Source organism: Coenobita brevimanus, chromosome 89 (assembly GCF_032717465.1).
Source record: "Coenobita brevimanus isolate Jiangsu-jjx chromosome 89, ASM3271746v2, whole genome shotgun sequence".
Taxonomy (NCBI): Eukaryota; Metazoa; Arthropoda; class Malacostraca; order Decapoda; family Coenobitidae; genus Coenobita; species Coenobita brevimanus.
The window spans coordinates 31,405,040-31,430,029 of record NC_137042.1 but is presented as its reverse complement, the minus strand read 5'-3'; positions in this window follow the sequence as shown (position 1 = coordinate 31,430,029).

Sequence of the window (24,990 nt, the reverse complement as noted above, 5' to 3'; positions counted from 1 at the left end):
TTCAATTTTTGGGTTGTAAATAACTGACAGGCACTGAATTGTTGGATGATTATATTTACACTGATTACGTTTCTTTAGCTTACTCGTAGTCTATTTACACCAACCTTTATTTACTTATGAATACATATATTGATATCTACACATTTGAATTGACTGATTATTACACTTACTCATTTAATCACTCATACTTACTCACATATAGGTTCATAATCTTTCATACTTTTCCTCTGACATAATCACGCCCATATACGCTAACACACTCAATTACTTACTCACATGTCTACCTAATTACACTATCATTAAGTCGGTCACGTGTGCCCATGGTTAGGTTACTCTACTTACACTTTTACTCTTCTTCGTAGTCATAATCTAACTTACTCATATCCACACTGACCCACACACTCACTCTGATTGATGTTCTTGCACTCACACTAACACCAGAACATACCACCCACCTCTGAATTACACCAGTTACACCAGCTTACAGTCTTATTAACACACACACTTATTCATTTCAGTCTATCTCACTCGCTCACACCCACACCCCTTGCTCGTATAATCTTGCACGGCTCATGATACCAAGTGCACATTGACCTTCGCGCTTATAGTCCATCTTCTTCCACTCCCCTACACATCAGCTGAAGATTTACACACACACACACACACACACACACACACACACACACACACACACACACACACACACACACACACACACACACACACACACACACACACACACACACACACACACACACACACACACACACACACACACACACACACACACACACACACACACACACACACACACACACACACACACACACACACACACACACACACACACACACACACACACACACACACACACACACACACACACACACACACACACACACACACACACTTCTCATATTCCTACACACAACAACTCTCATCCATTGTCACCCCTCCACATTTGCACCCACCCACCCATTCTTACTCTCTCATTTCAGTGATCATTCACACGTATAGCCTCGTTCCATACACTTTTCCAGCGACACCCTCACTCCCGCTCACATTAACACACGCACCAACGCACTCCCCTTCTCTCCTGACTCACACTAAAAGCGAATCTTCATGGTCACTTAGTTAATCTCTCTGGAATCTTGGAAACCACCCCGAGACACATACATTTTTCCTCGATTTTAACTTTTACGAATCGTTCTGATCTGTTATTGTGTTTTCCCTCTTGTTCGTTCTCCAGAGTCGGCTATGTGACTCCACAGCTCCTCCCGTATATACTGTAATTAAATAAATTGTAAGAAATTGTTGTTAGATGCTGCACTGATACGTTTGTGAAACCATGATCTGATTTGCTTGCGTTATTTAGTTTCACATTTTAAGTTGCAAGTAATTTCCACTAACAGCACACACACACACACACACACACACACACACACACACACACACACACACACACACACACACACACACACACACACACACACACACACACACACACACACACACACACACACACACACACACACACACACACACACACAGCAAACACAACGTACAATAACTTCATTCTGACCCCCCTGATCTAGAAAGCCTTAGAGGGTAAAACTACCGAAAAAAGGAGAAAGAGAAAAAAAAGAAAGAATCTCACCCAGCAGCCACAAGACTCGAAACCTTAGCCTTTCTCCACTCCAGCAAAGTACAAGAACGACTCTGAGGTTAGCACTTAGCCGTAGTTAGGAGTGAGCGGATGATTAGGGGGGCGAGAACAACGCCTGGGGTAACGACCTGGCATTACCTGTGATTTACCTGGGCCGGTCCTGGTGCTCGTGGGTCGATAGGTGCGGCTGCGATAGAGTTTGGTGTACCTGTGGATGATTTTTTTTTTTCTGGTTTTTCTCTCTGCTCTTTTCTTCCCATCTCTTTTCTTGTCTTCCCCTCTCTTCCTTCTGGTTTTTCTCTCTGCTCTTTTCTTCCCATCTCTTTTCTTGTCTTCCCCTCTCTTCCCTACCCTCTCGTTCCTATGCCTCCTCCTCCCTTTCCTTTTCTTTTCTTCTGATATTTTGCCTCCACCTTCCCGTCCTTTCCTTTCTGTACTATTCTCTTGTCTTCACTTTTCCCTTCCCCCCCCTTTCCCCCTCTCTCTCTCTCTCTCTCTATCGTTTTGACAGTATGCAGAGGCAATAACAAAGTTGGCCAGCTATGTTTTCCGCCTTCACAAACGCATAGAACAGGACGACCTCTTATTAAAGGCCGTAAGGAGGCACACTCACTCTCTTGGCTAAGTGTGTGTGTGCGTGTGTTTGTGTGTGTGTGTGTGCAAAAACCTAATCAGCTGTAATTTACTTTGTCTCGTTTTTTCGTCTGATGACAAGGTTACTAAACATCTTTTTCTAGTAGTGTATTTTACATAACCTTCTCTTTTTGGGTGAAAGTTATCAGATTTTTTCTTCTATAATGTAGTGAAAATTAAGGACGGCAGCTTAGGAGGGCTACTACTTTAGCATCTAAGATAAAGACATTACTCCCCAAAGATGGCCTGCTCCACGGTCAAAATATTACACGAACTTTTACCCCTGTCATTATGAGAGATTTCGTCTAAGTTAAAATTTCCTTATTCATACAGTTCTTATATACTGCATTATAGGCGACAGCGTAAGAATGGGCTTATTGGAGACTGTGACTACCATCTTTTTATGCATTTTTTTTTTTATAATAGTCCCTTCGATTAGATGGCATATTCTTTTTTTAAATATTCTTATCTATGGACTTTTTTTCTTCAAGTTAGGAGAGACTTTCAGACTAGGGGGGTTAGATACACCCTTCATTAGCCTTTCACTATCAGAAATCCATCGTGTTTGGATAATATTATCAGCTGGTAGACAAACAAAAATAGAAAATAAGGCACCGTAAGTATTGGGTTAATACAATCGTAAAAAGAGTAATACACACACACACACACACACACACACACACACACACACACACACACACACACACACACACACACGTTGTTCGTACAGTAGGGGTTAACACAATACTGTCCCGTCCCAAACGTCAGATGTTGGCAGCCCTTCCCCTTTCCCCATTCAGATCCCTCCCCTTCTCCCACCCAGATCCCTCTCCCTCCCGATTCCTTCCTCCCCTTAGCCTCCGTGACGTCTGAACACACACAATGGGGTTTTTCACGTAAAGGAAAACTAACCTCGATCCAGGGTGACATGCAGGACAAAGGAGAGCGACCCGTCCCTCCCTTTGCCTGGGGAGCAAATGCAAAATGTGGAGTATGCTTGGTTGGAGAAAGAGAGAGAGAGAGAGAGAGAGAGAGAGAGAGAGAGAGAGAGAGAGGAGAAAGGCAGAGGTAAATAAAAAAAAAAAAAGTAGGAGGAGTGGAAAAAATGGAATGACAAGGAAAGTAGTTCTCGATTGGGAGGGAGGGATGGGGGTAGGGAGGGAGGGAGGAAGGGAGGGAAAGGGAGAGAAAGGAAAAAGGGCTAGTGGAGGAGAGTCAAAATGGGAGAGAGGGAGGATGCTTAATCGTTGGAAGTCTTTTGTTGCCCAGGACACTGTAGGGTGCTGGGTTAATTAACATGTGAAGTAATCTTACGTGATGTATTCTTGCATAAGGCTATCTCACACGAAGCAGTCTTGCGTGAAGCAGCCTTATGAGATGTATTTTTGCATGAAGTAATCTTTCGTAACTCCGAAGCTGGAAAAAAAAAATGTTAAAATTGTGATAAATATGGGAACACGACAGAGGTAAAAAAAAAAAAAGTAATAATAATAACACCAAGCACAGGAAGCGACAAAGTAAATAACCCAGAAAGATTTGTATGTAACGAAAAAAAAATCACACACACACACACACACACACACACACACACACACACACACACACACACACACACACACACACACACACAAGAAAAATAGCGTGACACGGTGTTCCATCAAGGTTAGTCGAAGCTCATAATCATCATCTCTGAGTTTACACCGAGTTTGACAGGTGCATAAAAGGCATGAAAAAGTTTTGAAGCTGAGTTCACCGAAGTACTTAAATATTCTTTCCCTTGTATTAGAGATGGAGTTAAAGGTCAGTGGTTAGAAGGACTTTTGTATTCTCTTCCATCCATGAAAGATGAACTAGGAGGATGAGAATTCTGGGTCACGAAGGTACGTGTTTATTCTCTGCCCAACTACTTTCTGAAGCACATTAAAGAAAAGGGAATTATACTCGAATTGATGGAAGCATCTGTCTTTTCTCTCACGCGTATGAAAGAAACAGTAGAAGCATGAGGAATCTAGTTCACGAAGGTACTTTTGTATTCTCAGCACGACCTTTTGCTCTTCTCAGACACGCTTAAAAGGAATTAGAATCAAGTTGATGGAAGTATTTCTCTGTGTTCTCAAGCACATAATTGAAAAAAGGGAAAAATCTGCTTCGCGGACTTCAACTTTTCCCACGCACATAAAAAATACAATTAATTGTTAGAAATACAGTACTAATCTTTTCCCTTACGTGCGTGAAGTAAACGAAGAGTCTGAGGAATCTAGGTCACGAAGGTGCTTGGGTATTCTCAGCATGACCTTTCATTCTTCTCGTGGCCATTAATATTCCGACGTCTGATCGAAACGAAAATGTCATTCCATCTGTTTTGTCAGCTGCGCCGCAATACATTTTCAGCGACCTTCACTTTCCGCCACCTACATTTTTCATTTAATACATTTACATACGGCCACAGTGTTTTGTGATGTGTATCTAAAAAGGTCCGAGAGAGTCATTTCCAACATCCACAGAGAATGGGGGGGAGAAGATTGCAGTTGTATTTTTGCTGGTGCCCAAAGCTTGACAGGAACGATTGGCCATGACAGTTTGGTTTAAATCCCGTGTTGAACGAATGACAGTCCGGTTTACATCAGGTGACGCTTAAATTTGTCAGTTCGATTGCCCATCCTCCCCCCACGAAGCCAAATAAAATCGTCTTGCGTTAAACGGAATATGATAAAGAGTACGTAATCCAGTTGAAAGGATGAATGGAGGTTGTTTCAAGATTTTGTTGTAAGTTCTTGCCTTCCCTCTCTCTTCCATCATCACCACACCACACCACAACACACAACACCACACCACACCACACCACACCACACCACACCACCATCTCTCACCGAATCATCTCTAGCCCACATAACGTCACCCAGCATGTGAGACTAGCACTGTCTGACCTTCACCCAATTCCCTTTCCCCGTGAGTATTGCCCTTTTCCCCTGCTCCCTCCTTATATCATATCACGCTTACTTTTTTACTTTGTTTGGAGCAGCATTACATTACTACGCCTTTCACTTCTGTGTTTACCTTACATTTTTCTTGTTTTTCCTACCATCCCTCGTTCCCTGCATGTTCACTGGATTTTCGCTTTCCTGCAATATTTATTCTGTACCATTTTTTTTTGTGTGTCTGTTCTCCTATATTGTAATGTTTATTCTACCATTTTCTCGTGGTTAGTGATCATGACTCACTGTGTGTCTTAACTGCCAGCACCAATAAGAAAGCAGAAGGTTGAGCAAATATGAAAAGATTTCCAAAAATTACCAATGGACTTGGGTTTAGTTCGTGAACAGTGTAATCAGGGGCCACCAAACACAAGACTATATGAGCGTATTCTCACTGATTTCTCAAGGGGCAAACTCACACACGCAGAATTTACGTTGCTGCAAGTTCACATAGGTATCCTTTGCTTGATAAAACCAGTCAGTTTTCTTTTGCTAAAGTATTGAGTTCATCGATTAGAAAGAAACTCATGTAACACTGTCGTTCTCTCTCTCTCTCTCTCTCTCTCTCTCTCTCTCTCTCTCTCTCTCTCTCTCTCTCTCTCTCTCTCTCACACAACAGTAAGTTGTGATAAGCAGCATAAATCTTTTTGGAGAAGGTGTTAGGGAGCTTCCATAATTGACGAGAATACGGGCCCAGGTGATATACCTGCGTTCTTACTTATGAGTCTGATTTTTGGCCGTGAGTGTAGCTTATAAATGGCTTGACTGTCATCTAAGTTGGCAGGCGCCGCGTGACTCCTCCTCATCAATCACTTGCTCCAAGTTGGAAATCAGCTGTCATATGCCGATTACTGCTAGGCGCATAAGTTTTTTCCTACTTTTTTTTTCTGTGCAAAGAAGAAGGAAGTAAAGGCCAGAAGTCCGCAAGATTGTTCCCTCCAAGAAAAAACAAAATCAAGATAACAGAGACCCAATTTCAAGACTGCGTTGTGGTCTGATTTTTCCCGACGATGAAAAAGCTCTACCATATTTTTTCATTATTATTGTGTCTATTTACTTCTTGCTATTCCCGGGCGACTTATTTAAGCTTAAGGAACACTTCTTTAAACTGGAGAGGTTGGAAGTAGCTCTTGTTAGTCCCTTGAGCACGAGTGGCCGTCTGGAGATAGCAAGAAAGCAGAAAAAAGGACGTTCTTGTGCTGCATGACTCAATTTCAAGGACGCAGGAAGGGAATTCAAGATTGTTCCACTGCATTCATGGTTTCTGTCTGTCTGTCTGTCTCTCTCTCTCCTTCCACCACTCTTCTCATCCACTCTTCACCCCTCGTACTCCACCCTAGACAAGGCAATCGATCGAATTTGTATCTAACAGCGTGACGTCTGCGGTAAAAAAGAGGAAGGAGAGACTAAGTATTGAATTCCCTCTGTTATTTGCCCGCACTCCATCAGACCCCTTTTCTCTTCCCCTTGTCCGCAAATAGCTCTGATGGTCGGGTTCGTTGTCATTCTTTATCTACGTTATGGCCTAAATAATGGGATAATAATGGGTAATTTTGGTGTCGATTGACCTAATACAAGCCGGTAATTGCCAATCGTGATGGATATACGTAAAGGCCGAGGCGGGAAAGGATAAAGGGGATGATTATATATACTTTGGCTGTCAATTTCTCAACGAAAGAAGCGTTTATCCCGGTTTTAAGGGTAAAATTCGGACACTTATGCAAGCTTAAACACACACACACACACACACACACACACACACACACACACACACACACAAACAAACAAACAATGTACGTTAAGTTTAGGAATTTTTCGATCACCGATTTTTTTTTAGCAATCCTTTAATTATATCAAAACAACCAAGGGAAACCGAAAGTGAACAAGAAGCCAGCGTAAGCCACATAAACCAAAACCATGAACTCAGATTCAGTTAAAAGGAGCCAGCTAACCCCCACCCCAAAAAAAAGAAGCCAGAGAAAGCTAAATCAAGTCAGAGAACGCAAGAGCAAGCTACATCACGCCAGAGAATGCAAGAGTAAGGTAAACCAAATCAGAGCAAGCTAAAGAAAATCAGAGAAGCCAAACTAAGCCGGAGAAAGCCAGTAGGAAACCAAGTCAGACCCACACACTTCCCTCCCTAAACCCGGCGCACGTTCCTCTTCCCCCCGGTGCCAAAAATTCGAGCTGGGAAACTGTGGCAAAACGGAAGCACTATATCATTTTGTGGTGTTATGTTTATTACGATGCATTTCTGCCGCTGACGGTATAAGTCGGTAAAAATGGACTCACTGGATCTCTTCCCTTTCCTTTACAGCCAAACGTCCTCATCTCTTCTCCCCCTCCTCCCACTGCGTCCCCATCGCATCCCCCAACACTCCTTCCCCCTCTGCATCCGACCTTAATCGCGTGACTGCTGGAATTTTATGTTACTTGAGGAAAATCGTCTGGTAATGGCCTGACCGATGTACCTAAACCTTAGACAGCGAAATAAGCTCATGTATTGTTGTTCCTGCTACCGCCAGACGATTTTGTTCAGCTGAGGAGTGGCCTTTCGTTGTCCAAGAATTTACAACACTGTGCACTATTCCTCTAGCGACGACTTACATCTAATTATCATATTCTTGGTTCTAGCAAAGAGCTTCCTTCACCTTAAGTGTTGTCCTTTCCTGATCTACGACTTACGAGCGTCCATAGCAGATACAAAATAATTGACAGTGTGGATTTCTCTTACCTCAGCAAAAAAAACTGTCACGCCTTCCCAGAGTAACGTACCGAGGCCAGTCAGTAGCAGAGAAATGATGAATCTAATTACCTTAAATCAAGTTGTTTTCACTGGTGAACAAGCTGGTATTTGGTTAACCTGAATAAATTACATCGATGAGTATATAACAGAGGAAGAATGAATCATATTTGCAAATAAACCTCTTACCTGCCTGGAATTTTTCTCCAGCCGAACAGAATCGTCATATGTTTGTTAGGACGGCTCTTGGCACAGCAGAATCCTGTTGTGTTGACTACAACGGCTCCCAGCTGAACACAATAGCGATATGTTGACTAAATCGTCTCTCAATTCACCAGATCATCTCATAATAACCTGTATGAACAATCTACCAGGGTTCCAAGCAGATCAAGGATGACTTTAAATATCTCATAACCCCCCCCCCCTCCTTACTCCTCGGACGTCTCCCAGGTGTACAAAGTAGTCGTATGTTAGCCGGAATAAAATACTCGCGCGGCACAACAGCAGGGGGAGGGCTAAGAGGCAAGCCACGTCGTCTGCCACGGGAGATAAGTCGAGTTTTGTGGAGCTCCAGGAAATACTTTTGCCAAGGGATGAATTCGGACGGCAAGGATGAGCTGGCGGGGAAGAGGCGAGTGCGTGAGAGGGGCCAGAAGGCGACTCCGTGTTTCTTGAGGCAAAGATAATGGAACTTCTTATTGGGGTAATTTTGATGTGAAAACTCTCTCGGTCAACACTTTGATTTAATGACAGCGGAATTTGTAGGAATTTATAGTTTTATTTATTATTTGTTTACTTATATTACAACTTTAGTGTTTAGTTGGATTCAGAGACCTAGGAATGAAAACCGGAGAAAGTTTTGCTAGAGAGATTTGGTTGCTCAAACTCTGTATTCTTTTAGATATGAAGCGTATATGACCATTGCCTGCATATCGTAAACCATATAAGGAACAAATAATACTCATACCGATATATATATATATATATATATATATATATATATATATATATATATATATATATAGATAGATAGATAGATAGATAGATAGATTTACTCATTTTCTTGGCATGAATCTCGATAAACAGTGAAAAATACGAGGGAGGATACTTGCTGCAGACATGTGTACAGACCCTGTTCTTTGACTCCTTAATACGTATTGGGATGAAGCCCTACAGAAACGTTAACCCATAGTTCACTTACTCAACTCAAAGTACGGTTATTAATATAAAAAAAATGGAGAGAGAGTGCTTGTCCTAGATATGCAGTGTCAGTCACTGATGACTCCAAATTCAGTTTTTGCGAAGGATTCAATATCGCTGCTGTTAAAAATTAAAACCTGTTTGCTGTGTCAACCAGAACTTAATCTGCATTCCGTGAATAAATTTTGTAAATCATTCATTGCTTTCAAAGTAAGTGACTTTTACACTTGGGTAGATTATGTACTTAAGCTTTTAGGGGAAGATGTATAGAGGCCTTCCTGTATTTATGTTAATGCAGATATAATTTTATAAAAACAACTTTTGTTGGTTTCTGTATTTTTGTTTATCTGTACTCATGAACACGCAAACCAACAAACTGCACAAATCTACACACTGAACGTTTGTGCATAAATATTTTGTGTTTGTACATATGTCAAAGTAAAGATGTATGTGTATGTACACCCTGGTTTTTATCTGATAAGTGCCGTATATATTTTACTGTTAAAGTTAGTATTATTACCGTATATAAAATATCCATGGAAGAAAATCGCTACTTCCCAAAGCATACCGAAGAGGCGACGTTGGTCTCAAATCCAAATAAACTGGTGTTAATGTGTAAAGTTTTCAGGCCATTCCAGTTAGTAATAACTCCAGTGTGTGTGGAGACAGAGAATTGCTTCTTCGCCTACACACCAACTCTAAGACTGTATTTCTGTTTAAGTTGTTCTACGAGAGAAAAGTTTCATTATTTGGTAGTTTGCCGCGAAAAGAGTACGATCGAGAACTTGCACAATATCCGCAAATGTGAAAACTCTGGCCATTAAGACGACTTCAGCGACTTTTCATCCATTTATAGGAGCAGTTTCTACGACAGATATAGGCGATTTATGATGCAAAACATAAAGCAGGAAGTCTGACATAAAAAGAACCAAATGCTACGTCTAGTGGCCCGAGCTCAAATATCGGTAATGTTTGGATATAGAAGAAAAACACGTAGGAAATACACTCTCTCTGGGGACACCAAATGATAGGGATTGGCAAGTTGGATACGTAATGTCGGACGAAGACTGTCATTAGGAAGGACGATAAAGGATTAACGGTGTATAATATTACACTGGTCAGCCACGGACCCTGTGTCTTTCGTTGCTGTCGTTGCTTTATTTTTTCGTTTCCATTAATCTTTTTATTTTTTGTTAAGGCTAGGCGGGAAATATTGTTACACTGGTCTGCCAAGGACGGCGGCCTGTCTTCCTCGCTGCTGTCGTTGCCTGATTATATATTTTCTCTGCGTTATTTCATTGCCATTGTCTTTTATTCCATCTCATCAACGTTGCTTCTTTCTACTCCACTTGCGACAACACATCTCTTAATTATTCTACTTCAGTCACTCCCCGATGGTTTTAATTCAGCTTACGAGTTTTTTCTTGTTCTCTGTATATTTAAAAAAAAATTGTAAGGCAAAATAAATCCCACTAATCTCACAGAACGAAATATATCTCATGTTTTACCCTCACGCCACCACACACGATTTTATTGACGTCAGAAGGCCCTTCGTCCTTCAAGAAAGCAAATGTCACATAATGAAAAATCCAGCGTTCATCTTTAATCGCCAACAGAATAAGTAACTTATTTTTCCAACACCTTGAGACTATATTGTCTTCAGTGTAGCCGTGACCACTTGTCCTGTTTAGAAATTCAGTCAAACTTGCTAAGTCTGGATGGATTTTTTTTTTTAATGCTGTTCTCTCTCTCTCTCTCTCTCTCTCTCTCTCTCTCTCTCTCTCTCTCATAATGTAACTGTATCCAGCGTTTCTCTTTCAGTCTCATGTTATTTTCACTTCGCACTTCCCTCTTCTCCTCAACAAATCACCCCTACTTTCTTATTCTCTCTCGATTTTTATTACTTCACCGCCTTCTCACTCTAACTTTTGTCTCCTTCATTTTTCTCTTTTGCTGTCATTCCTCTGATAATATTCTTCCTTTTTTTTTTCCTCTCTTTACTTCAGCCCCTTCTAACTTGCCTCAGTATTTCTCAGTTGTTCTGTTGATATTCCTTTCTGTATTTCCGAGTAAGACATCTTGCATGTTCTATCTCTTCTCATCGTCTCACTCTTGTTCTCTTTTTATTTCCTTTATATCATTTATTAATTCTCTTATCTTCACCTCATACGTCTTAGCTGTGTATGCTTCTCTTTAGTTACCAGTTTGTATCTGTTCTCCGTATATTCTTTCCTTTAAGACTTAGTTCCTCTCCTTGACAAATATATTTCTCTTGTATACTTCACGGTCTTCGTTACCTGTCCTTGCATTAACATTCTCAGGCTCCTGTTACTCACTCACAGTAAATAAAATCGTTTAGAATTAGCTGGAATAGAATGATTGAGGTATCCCGACTATGAGAAGGATATTAGCCCTTCTCCTCACCATTTCCCTCTTATTCTCACTTATTCCCCTGATAATGCCCTTCCTCAGTTCACTTCACCCGACCTGCTCCTTCACACACCTTAACCCCGACCTCCCAGCCAAGCCTTTACCTTTAGAGACACAATGGACCTAAATTGCGAATCCCAGCCAGGACCCTCCCCACATTAATATCCCTGGTGGAGTGCATCCAGGCGAAGGCGTGAGGGCGGCGATGGGGCCCCGAGGAGGCAAATACAGTGATAACCCCGGGAATGTGTGGCTCGCCCGGCCTTGTTCCACCCCGCCTCACTGCCACCTCTAAACACACTTTGTGGCCTCGCTCGCAAATTTACACCTCTCGGAGCGAACTGGGGAGAGACGTGGCGCTCGGCTGCTGCTTTCAAGACCTAGAACTTCAAGGGCTTTGGTACCTGGATGAACGTGGGTAAATATGAGATGAGAGGCGGGCTACACGCGCCTATTTAAAGATTGCTGTGATTGCAAGAGAGGGATGATAAACACACCAAACGTCCCAACTTTTAACCCCTTAAATCTGGGTGACGCCATTTTTTGAGTTTATTCTTGCTGCTCCCAGACGATTTTTACTCAATTTATGGAAGGCTCTCGCACTGAAGGAATTCATTAAGTCTTTTAAAAACTGTCGTATGCTTAATAGAATCGTCAGGAGATGGCATGGATAAAATAAATATAAAAGCAACATATTCAGTGGGTTAGAAAAAGGTCAGTTCAGTCACCCATTATAAATTGCATTTGGATGGTGGTAGTTTTAAGGCCTTGAGTGTCAAGGATGACACGCAGGAAGAAAATAGACAAGTATAACATACGACAGGATGACACGCAGGAAGAAAATAGACAAGTTTAACATACGACAGGATGACACGCAGGAAGAAAATAGACAAGTATAACATACGACGCTTGACAAAAGGCGTTTATGTAAAGATTCAGCGATTTATAAAAATAAAAGGGGCTGAAATTTCCCTCCATCAGCCCGAACCATCAAAGGTGTAAAAGTTTATTGACCAAGACTACACCGTCATTTTGACTTTAACATTTTCGTAAGATTTGTCTTCTGTGCAATGATATAAGCTAACGCCCGGCTGGTGTGACCCAGGGCTCCTGCATCAGCCCGTATTGCCAGCATGCAGCTCGTTTGTGTACACGGGCAAACATAGGACCCACACTCACATCCCGGGCCAGCGGACACCAAGGAATGCAGTATTGGGCACCACCTAAACTGTATCCATTGCCATCAGCTGATATTGTTGCTGAACTCGGTCTGTCTGGCCACGCAAGCCCATCCACCACAGTTAAACACCTGATTTTTTGTGGCCATCCCATATGTACAGTAAAGTGTGTACACCGTGTTGGGAACCGGCACCCGCTTGTGGTAAACGGATACTCACCAGGTTCGGACCAGAGTCATTCCCCCCCTGCTAGGTGTGTAAAAATGAGGAGGTTTGACTCCTGGGTGGATGCCGCGTTTCTTCGCCCCAGCCAGGGTACACTGCGCCACCACATGTAGGCTCTTCGTCAATGCCAGCGTCAATAAAGACCGGCGAGGGATAGCCCGCCTAACACTACACCGTCTGATATATTCACAGCAGTTAGAGTACTTAATAACAGCTAATGGAAGGTGTAATTCTCTCCCTAGGGTGAAGGAGGACACCAACGCACAGCAACTTAATTGTATATATTAGCATCAGTAAAGACCCGAAGTGGCATCCTCTATTTGTCGCAGTCAGTACACGTCACAATATATAAAGTAATATTTTCGGAAGCACAGTATGAATTCTCTGCGGAGAAGAATACAGCAATTGGTGTCACGTTAATCTTTTCATGGTTGGGACAACTCTAGTATTCCATACAACATCAGTCGATTGTATTCAGCTTATTGTTGTAGGAGCTTGAGTGTTAATACTATCCTTATTAAATTTCCATGATAGGAGAAACTTTCGTGTTATATTCCAGCTGATGCCAGGCTATATATTCAACTGAGAGTGACTCATACGAGCCTGAGAGAATTAATTGCATACGTTCTTGAGGTGATTTATTTCGCTAACTACACCTCACTGTTTGTATTTTATTTCGTTTTTCATTTTAATGTCATCATGGATTGTGTCAGGAGCATAACCATAGACTATTAACGTAGGATCTCTTCCCTAGTGATTTGTTGTAAATCTTGTTTACTGGTATTTCATGTAGATCTTATTTTGATATCGACACGGTTTGCATGAGGAAGATGTGAGAAAATGTTAACATTAAATTGGGAAAGATATACTGGGAATTGATGCCACGGGGCATCCTTTTCATACGGAGCCTCCCTATATTACGAGAGCATGGGCTACTCAGAACTCTGGGAAAAGTCTACGGACAATGCGACCCACGTTTCACTTACTCTGCTCCTTGGCATGGAGAAATTTCTGAACAAAATTCTCTCAGAAGGTAAAACGCTTCTCAGAATTAACCCTTAGAAGACGAGAGATTATTATTATGGCGAACAGTTCCTCTGTGCTCTACATACTAAGACAGTCATGCGGCATCAGTAATATAAAATTTTCGATTCATTTCGTTTAAGGGGACTGGAGTCAAGTTTTTATTAGACATGTTATTTTAGCGTTCATAGGCCCCTATTACTTACTCTCAGCGTAATGAAATCAGTGGCCATTATGTGGTGTAGAATATAAGAGTTGTTCCAGCCATCAGCGAATGAATGGTACCAGTAGCATCACTCTCAGGCTTCTACGACTCACTTCCAGATAAGCACATTCATCTGACATTAGCTAGAACAGAATATTAGAATTACTCCGACCGTGTTACTGGGTTAAAGGAGACTGTCTTTAGTGGTGACGGTCTGTGTTTAACCAGTCAGTCCTACTGGTACAGTGTCATGAAAGCATCATTTATCCTATTTCACTTTGTGTCATTTACTCTATGTTCTTTAATCACCAGACGATTTTATTCATCTTTTGGGAGACTTACAGTTGCAGAAGGGGGATTAGTGGACAATGTTTCCCCTCACACATGAACGTCTCTCGTGATCTTTGCAAAATCACTAGTGTGAGCCAGAATCAAAACGCGTGCTAACACACACACACACACACACACACACACACACACACACACACACACACACACACACACGCACGCACGCACGCACGCACCGAACGGGTTGACGAGAGCACTTAAACGGAGATGAATGGAGTCGGATCTTGCTTAACAGTCAATAATGGGCGCGTAAAGGATAATGGGTGAGGTGAAGGGATATTGTGTGTGTGTGTGTGTGTGTGTGTGTGTGTGTGTGTGTGTGTGTGTGAGAGTCATTGATGGATTGCCTGTTCTGTCCGAGGAATTGCTTTGCGGGATTCCTGGTATGATGTATTGGGTCCTTTATGGAGGTTGTAAAGTCATCCAGCGGACATTATTTTTAGACGGACATAAAGAGGGGAAGACAGGAAGACCACGACGGACACCAGAAAAGAGGGAAAGAGTGAAGGAAGAAAGCAAAGAAAGAAAGATTATATACAGACTGACAGAAAGCGAGAAATAAAGGAGGAGCATGAAAGTAAGAAGGAAATGAAAAGCAAAAGGATAACAGAAAAACAAAGAGAGAGAGAGACAGAGAAGCACGAAGAAAGAGGTAAAAAATATTGAAAGAAACAAGAAAGAAGGAAAAACAAAAAAATAAGAGGAAAGATGAAGACAAGGATAATGACAAAGATAAAATCTAAAGAAAACACAAGATTAAAACACCTAATATGCTGCTAAAAAATCCAAAAGCGACCACACTTCAATATTAAATAATTAATATATGCAAAAGGCTAACTATCAGATAAATGAGGAGGGCAATCGAGGGTAAGGGGAGACACCCGGGAAGGAATTAATCAGTCTAATGGCCTCTTGGATGTGCACCTTTATAGCCCATTCGGTACGAGGACGAAGTTTTAATTTATTCGCTATTATTGCGGTATTGGACAGTCACCTCCCCCCTCTGGATCTGATATTTACACACACACACACACACACACACACACACATACACACACACACACACACACACACACATACACACACACACACACACACACACACACATACACACACACACACACACACACACACACACACACACACACGACAAATAATATAACAGGTAGAAAGCCAGAGGGACAAAGAGTATTATCCATCAGAGTTAGGCTGAACCCCATGGAGTAAAGTGGTTAGCTAGCAGAGTAGGAACGAAAGTAAAAGCACACAATACAGGACAAACAAAATGTCACGTAAAAGACGAAACTGTCAAAGGTTTAGCCAGCAGAGTAGAAGCCATAAAAGCACAAACACAAAGGACAGGTAAAATGATAGCCAGAGGGTCAGAGTGCAACAGACAAGGAGAATTATTCATACATGTACGGTATTCATGTCATTCAGTGGTGTGTCATGTCGTGTTACAGTAGATGCAGCTCACATGTCACTGCCCAGGTGAGGATGAATGGGTGAGGGGTGAGTGAAGAGAGAGGAGCGTGGTTTTGTGTGTGTTTCTCTGTTTGTTTGTGTGTGTGTGTGTGTGTGTGTGTGTGTGTGTGTGTGTGTGTCTGTGTGTTTGTGTGTGTGTGTGACAGCAGGTGTTAGAAGATGATGTATGGGGGTGCTCTTGTCCTCTATTGTGATATGTGTCTGCTGTGTATTGGTGATAAATTTCCCGGAATATCTGGGTTGGTTGGTTGGATGTTGGGTATTTTGCTGACAGCCTGTAGAGGGGAGGTGAAAATTACGATGCGAAATCCATCCTCTGAAATCATGCATGAGATAATATACGTCGGTGACTTTGACTACATGAAATGAAATGTTTAGTGATCTGGACATTTTGTAAGTTTGTTTTTTACCTTACCAAAACAATTATGCATGAAATATAAATGTAAAGGAAGCTGTTAATTAGAAACTTAGCCTAACGTAACTGACAATGAAAGTACCCATATGTACCCCAAACTACGACATGCAACCATTACTTTGCATTCCAGGTCCCTGTTTCCTTTTTAGGTGCAAACAAACTGTGCATAAAGGTCTCTTAATGGGTCTTGGGGCAGGGGGTGTTCAGAAGATCTATATAGGTCTACTGAGGCATCAAGAGTCACACATTTGAAAGTCTTCGATGCTGTGGGAAGGCAGGCTGAAAGAGTAAGACGTGTCGTATCGTGAGGGATTTAGAAAGTGTTGAGTGTGTGTGAAGCAACAAATTTAGGAAACACTGGTAGAAAACGTAAAACACAAGGAAGAGGTTATGAAATAGAGACATTGTAGTGATATACTTAATCTCTTCATTACGAGGATGCCAATTTAGCTTCTTAAATCTGATGATGTCCTTTATTGTTTAATCTAACTATTTAAGGCAATTGTACTAAACTTAGGGGAGCTCTCTTGTAATGAAAGGGTAGGTGAAGGCCATACCTGTCCCCTTCAGTTCGTAAATCTCTTCTCTTTTGAATAAAATAGTTTGGAATTATCGAGGACAGCAGAAAATGCATCACCGGATTAAGTGGCCACTAATAAATTTTCTTCCACCCAATGAATAATTTCCACAAGAGAGACCCCTCGACTGGAAGGATTAAAGACAGATTCCATTAATCCCTTCAGCACAATGACATTTTTTTAGTTTTGATGCCGCAGAATGATTATATTAAGATTACGAAGGGTCCTTCTCATGGAAGGTATTGAATGACGTTGAGTCGGTGTGTGATGCAAGGAAAGAAGACAATGTGAGTTTGTAAAGCATAATCTGCTCTAAGTACTTAACATTACCAGAATCATAGAAAAAGGAAGCATTACACAAGGACACTGGGACGGAAGAAGAGAAGGGGGTGACAGGCAGACGAAACATGGCAAGGTGAACCCATAGAAATAATTAGTGTTGTGGCCTGATAGGTACACGAAATATTGTTGTAGAGCATAGTGAAGGAAGATGTACCTTGGCATGTGGGGAGAGGGTATACTGGTTTACTGACCGGTATAAAGAGAAAGAGTAAGTAAAAATAATGGCAATAATCACGAGCAAGTGCGTTTTAGTGTTATCATGATGCCACTTCACCCCAGGGCACTCGTGTTATTACTGTGTCGCTGATAAGGGAATTTCATTTATTTCATTAGGATTGCGCATGAAATGTCCCTCATATGAACAGAGACACACACACACACACACACACACACACACACACACACACACACACACACACACACACACACACACACACACACACACACACACACACACACACACACACACACACACACACACACACACACACACACACACACACACAAGCGCCAGAGTGCCGGAAAATCCAGCTTATACAAAGTTTTTCAGAGTAATTTCCCGGCAGTTCTAATTGGCTTGAGAAATGTTCTGGCTGACATTGAGTGAGAAATTACCACTAGCATGCGTTGCAATTATTAAGTTTCGGGGCTCTTGCAATAATGTCTATATATTTAATGAATGTTTTATTGCAAGAATCTCATATTGTGGAGAGAATGTGCGTACTCTCCTCCTAACCCTCCGAATATGGTGACATCTGTTTCGTATGTTCTCTCGCTCCTTTCAGACAATTTTACTTTTATGGGGGATTTTTATAACTGAATGGGTTAGGTGTAGATTTTAGTATTTTTTTGAGCATGAGAGGCCATTCCCAAGATGAAGAAATGCGTCTTAAGTTAGTGAAAATAAAATTAAAATATTAAATCATCGGGTTAAAGGCGATATAACAGGTAATATATACAACAAGCACTGATTCATCTAATAATCACCACATTGTCACCATCACTTCCTTGTCATTTAATTCTGTATGCGACTTATATATATAGAGGTAAAAATAATACACAAATAAATGCTAAATCTTAATGTTGCAGCAAGTTTAGACAGATAAGTGGGCAGCACCATTTGCATTATTTACACATAAGTTAATGAAGTTCGTAAGGAATCCAAAAATAATTTTCGGCATTAAGTGTACTACTAGTTCATATGAATTGTAGGGAAAAAGTCTCCTTTAGCATATTTTACCCATAAATGATTGAGGTTCATATGGAATCTGTATATAATTCTCAGCATTAAGTGTTTTTTAGTATTTCGCCTGGACTGAAGGAAAAAAAATAATTATGTTAAGTATTAAATCGATCAACAATAATTATTCCAGCCAAATGGAAAAAATTCTGGGAGAAAATGGAATGAAGTTTAGACGAGTACGCGACGTATTTTCAACCTATTTTCTGTTTTACAGTCGGAGCCAAATATTTGCACAGTATTTCATCTTCTTTAATTATTATTTTCCTTTCCTTGCTACTATTCCTAAGCTGAGAGAGGCTTGCTTTGTTTTTCTTCACGTAGATGATGATCCTCCTTGATATGATTCATTAGAGGGAAAAGTAACAAACATGACCTTAACTTAAAGTATATGCAGTTGAATAGTAGGCAAGAATTTGACCTCTTATACCTGTCACCTTCCTTTTCTTGCTAATATTCCTGAACTAATATAGGCCTGGTATGTTTCGGTGTCCGTAGATGGTGAACCTCTTTGATATGATGTGTCAAGCGTAAAAGTGACGGACATACCCCAAGTGTGAATCAGACGCAGTGGAAGAGAAGACACATATTTATATTCAGGTTTACAACTAAGGCAAAAAGAACGCCAAATCCCGTAGAAGATAAATATCGGGAGCAACGAAGGGCAGCCTAGCGAGAATGCGTCCCTGTCACTCCAGTCTGATAAATATTACGCCAAAAACTCCCCTTGACCGAGTACAAAGCATCGCGGTCCCGTAAATATATCAAGGGCTGTCTGCTGGGCGAATGGAGTGAAGGAAAAAGTTTGATTTATGTCCCAAGGCTCTAGGCTTCTCTCCCACCCCCATCCTCTCTCGTCCTACTCCAACTCCTCTCCACTCCATTTCCTCCCCCTCTCCCCTTCTCCCAGCTCAACCCCTGCCCTAAACGCGTTCAACCCACTCCTCCCACCAAGCTCCCCACTCCACCCCAGTCCTACTCCCTATTCCATTTGCCCCATTCAGTCCAACCCTCCCAGCCCCACTTCTCCCCTAACTCCCTCTTCCACATCCTCCACTTTTCCCCCTTCCACATCACCCCTCACCCTCTCCCACGCCACTCCCTCTTGCCCACCGTATCCTCTTCCACCTCTCCCTTTCCCTCTCCCCTGCTGCCACTCCCCCCACTCACCCCAGGCATCACTGACAGGCGTAAATTCCCAGGCAGAGGCTTGTTGTTGTAGTTGAGAGAGGGAGGGAGGTGAAACAGAAAAAAAAAATCGTATTCCAGTGTTTTTGAGGGACATTATTTTAACCTCTGTTCCGGCGGACGTGGAAGTAAATAAGCTCTTGAACTGCATGACGTGTTTTGTGTTTTATTGTTGCTGTCACTGGACGATTTTATTCTGCTGGATAGTTTTAGAGGAGTGAAAAGATTAACGAGGCTATATTCAGTACTTGTCCGTCTGTCTGTCTGTCTGCCCAACTATCTGTCTATTCTCTCTCTCTGTACCTGTATGTGTCTTTCTGTCTCTAAGTTTGTCTGTCTATCACTGTCTGCCTGTATGTATGTGTCTGTCTATCTATCTAGATCCAGAGGCCTTATTTCCAGAAGGGATGGATATAAACAAATCGACTTCATGTCACCTTATCTAAGGCTCACAATCCCTCATTCACATACCTCTCCACCCCATCCTTCTATCTCATACTCCTTCTTCCACTCCTCTTTCCCACTCCATCTCTCTCACGTACACTTTCCTGGTCAGTTTCTTACTTTTTCCAGTTCGACCACCCAAAAAATTACTCAATAAAATCGTGCTGGAATATCAAGAATGTAATGCAGAACAGGCCCTCAGGCTGAAGGGGTTAAAGTGGGAGAGATGAAAAAATGTATGATAATCGTCATGTAGGTCATTAAATGAATAAGAAGAGTTAAGAACAGATGAATGATTGATAAATGTATATATATCCTAAGTCTTCTTCGTATGACATGGGGAAAATAAGGAAGATGAAGGGGAAGGTAAAAACGCGGAGGAGGGGATGTAAAAAATTCTTATACCCTGTGCTTGAGTGCTTTAGAAGAGGAAGTAGAAGCATCCATCCATTCATCCATCCATCCATCCACCCATCATCCAGTTCTCTTTTACTTCATCATGAACGTAGGGACCCGGGACTAGGCTGCTCTGTCCCGACATTTAAGGTGAGGGTGACCAGCTTTACTCACCAGGTACGGGCATTATGTGGTGAATAAATTCCAATACCCCTCGGATCTAAACCCTTCTCAGTCCGGTTGGTGCGCTCTGATACAGGCCTTGTTCTGGAAGATTTGTATTAATTCCAAGAGAGGTGAAATTAAGGTTTTACCAGTTCACTGCGATGGGCTATTTTTCAGTTTATTCTTGTTACCTTCAGACAGATTTATTAAGCATCAGAGAGACCTTTAAAGCTTGAAAAGTTAGAGCTTTCATTTACCCCTTCTCTACATCACTGATACCTATAAAGCTGATTATGCCTGTCATGCCCACTTAGAGCACGAAATATATTTAAAAAGGATGGTAAATTTTCGAACGCATGCCTAAAACGAAACGACTACGATACCGGTTCTAAAAATTTTGAAAAAGATGTTATATTTCCAGACACAAACTTGACATATAAAGAATACTGTAAGTCACTAAATATATGAAAAATTATGCTCTATTTTTGTGCTTATCCCTGACATATTATAATGAGTACTGTCTTAAAAATCGTACTCTGAGACGAGGAAGGAGGGTGAGGAGGAGAGAGGAGGAAAAATTATTATATCGTGCGTCTGAGTGGCGTGGAAGGAATAGAATTATGTAAATGACGTGGCGGATGAAAATGGAAAAATGTAAAAGACTAGGGGAATGGGTAGAACGATGGTGTAAATGACTAGAGGGATGGATCGAGCGATGGTGTAAATAACTAGGGGAATAGAGCTTTGGAAAAATAAACTGGTAGGGAAAAGGCGTTAGGGAGTTCACAAGGAACGATTATTGGAGCTGTTAAAAAAAAAAAGAAGAAGAAGAAACTGGTAAGGAAAATGTGTTAGGGAGCTTTCTTTAACTGACGAGAATATGACCACAGTGACTGGAATTTAATGGCATGGGACAGAGACGATATTAAAGTTAGGATATTACCCAAACTGGGGAAAGGAAATTGGGGAAATCATTAGAAATCTAGGAAATGAGGAGGGAAGTAAAAGAAATGAAGAAATGAGAATCTGGGTCTCTCTTTCTTTCAACTTATCTTTCTGTCTGTCTGGCTATTTCTGTCTCCGTCTGTCTGTCTGTCCAGCTGTCAGTCTGTCTATGTAGGCCTACTTGTCTGTCCATCTGTCTGAATATCTACGGTATGTCTATCTGTCTGTCTATCTGTCTATCTGTTTATCTATCTCTCTTTTATTTATCTGTCTGTCTGTCTGATCTGTCTATCTACCATTTTTCAGGCATTCGTGTCCCTATTCAGTAACAACTCATCCTCCCAGGGCACACACACACACCCATATACCACCGTGTCTCGCATCTCCCCACCTCACTCTTGGTCTTCCCCTCCCCCTCCTTCCAGCTCCCCAACTCTCATATCGTACATTCTTAGTCGCTGTTTCACTCACCATTAACCCCATATGGCTGAGTCTCCATACCACATCATTCTTTCTCCCGGTACGTCACCCTCCACACCTTACACCATTCTCTCTCTCTCTCTCTCTCTCTCTCTCTCTCTCTCTCTCTCTCTCTCTCTCACTTTTATCAGTTTTTTTTTTTTTTTTTTACTTCCCCTTCCACACCACCCTCTTCGTAAGTATCATCATTTGTTACCTTAATACGGTGAGCCTGAGGACATTATTATTATTGTTATTATTATTATTATTATTATTTTTATTATTGTTATTATTATTATTGTTATTATTATTATTATTATTATTATTATTATTATTATTATTATTATTATTATTATTATTATTATTATTATTATTATTCAGCTTATCATAAACTTACTGAACTTGCAGGCGTTATCCATGGCCCAGATAAACCTCACCAATAAACGAAGCCTTCCCTAAGGCGAATAGATTTTTCTGGAAACTCTTAGAAATTAAATAATAATAACGTTACCTGATACAAGCGTTTAATCCACTCCAAAAACAATTCTGACAAACCAATAATGTAATTTTCGCCTTAGGATGGAAATTATGATTAAAATTTGAACAGGAATGAATTGTTAGAGGAGGGAAAGGATTGTAAAAAATGGTATGGAGTTGTAAGAACAAAGAATTGTTAATATGTGGAGTTGTTGAAGTAAGGAAATGAATATAAAAATCTGGTGATGAACAACAACATTACGACAGTGGTGATGGAGAGAAAGAAAAAAATAATGATGAAACAGGAAAGCACTAATGAAGGGCTGGAGAGAATGAATTTGTGTGGAGTTCCTGAGGCAGAGAAAGGAATAATAATAATAATAAAAAAGACGATTAAAGGGAAAAAATAGAAGACTTATAGAAGTGTAAAAAAGAGAGAGGTGGTAACTTGATTATGATCAAAGAAAGGCAAGTTGAAAAATAAAAGTGAAAGTCTTACATGGGAAAAATATAAGAAATAAATATTAAGAAACAATAGTAGTCTTTTTGTAGAAGTGTAAAAAAACAACTTAATTGGTAACTTTATGATGATTACAAAATATCAGGTTAAAAATAAAAGGGGAAGTCTATCATAGGAAAAAATCTTGAATAAATGGGTTAAATCCGAGTGAAATATATCAACAAAGAAAAAGCTACGAGGAAACAAGGAAAATGTTTAGACAAGGAGGGTGTCTGGCCCAAGGTAAAAAAATCCTGAATGAAAAATGGCCTGAACTGAAGGAACATTAACCCTCTCACGGTCGGGACAAATCTAGTACTCTATTCCAGATGAGAGTATTCAGCTGAGATAAAACATAGGAACCTGAAAGTGTCAAGAATTTAGAGAAGAAACAGATAGCAAATGTAAAAAGTAAATAAATGAATGGATGAATGAATAGATACTGAAGATTGCTTTATAATCCCCCTCAGTATGCTAGGGCTTTCTTAATTGATAAACATGTGATGACAACAACGATAAGAAATAATACACATCTTCCAAGGAAAGTAGATAAAGGGGATATTACCAGCTGGAGCTTGTTAGGTTAGGTCAAGTTAGCAAGGAATATGAAAGAAATATGCAAAAAATATGGAAGAAATAAGCAAAAAATATGGAAGAAATAAGCAAGAAATGTGGAATAAATAAGCAAAAAATATGGAAGAAATAAGCAAGAAATATGGAAGAAATAAGCAAGAAATACGGAAGAAATAAGCAAGAAATATAGAAGAAATAAACAAGGAATATGGAATATATAAGCAAGGAATAGGGAAGAAATAGCCAGAAACATGGAAGAAATAAGCAAGAAATACGGAAGAAATAAGCAACAAATATTGAAGAAATTAACAAGAAATATGGAAGAATAAGCAAGAAATATGAAAGAAATAAGCAAGAGATATGGAATAATAGAGTGAAAATGGCAGCTAAGATTGAGATGGACTGAGAATATTGGCTTGAAGGGGAAGTGGAATAAAAATGAGAAAATAAAATGCCGGGATGGGCAAAGGAGGAGGAATATGATGAGCGGGGAAATGGCCAGAATGGAGGAGAAATGAGGAGAAATAGCGGGAGGTGAGAGGGGAGGGAGGTGGAAGAGAGAGAGAGAGAAAGAGAGACGGATGAGATGGAGCAGACCAGTGGAGGTGTGTGTGTGTGTGTGTGTGTGTGTGTGTGTGTGTGTGTGTAATCGCAAATTTCCATATAATAACTTGCACTGTTAATCCGATCAACACAACTAAAAAAAAAAAAAGTTAGAGTTTTTGTTGGCCTGTAATCACTTTGCCACGCTGATGTGCCGACCGCCATTCAGCTGCTATTGTTACTAATGCACTTCCACATCTGGCCCCCGTTGTCCCATTGTTCCACACTATGACGCAAAAGCAATATCAACCCGGTATCGTTGCTGTCGTAAAGTATATTGCTAAAGGGACTAAAACTGCCCTGGTTCACACATATCTGGGGGAACGAGGGATGCTTTGTACTGCCAGGGACGTGAGTTGCCCAAATATTCTACCCTCTCTGCTTCATACTGCTCTCTGGTGGTTGATCTTTCTAATCTGAGAGAGGCTTGGCATGTATCTCTGCCCTTAGATGGCTGTCATTAAGGTACAGTGCATTGCGTCAGGGAGGAAATTGACGAACATGCCGTAAGAATGAAGCAGATGTAGTGGAATATTAGACATGATATTTGTATCT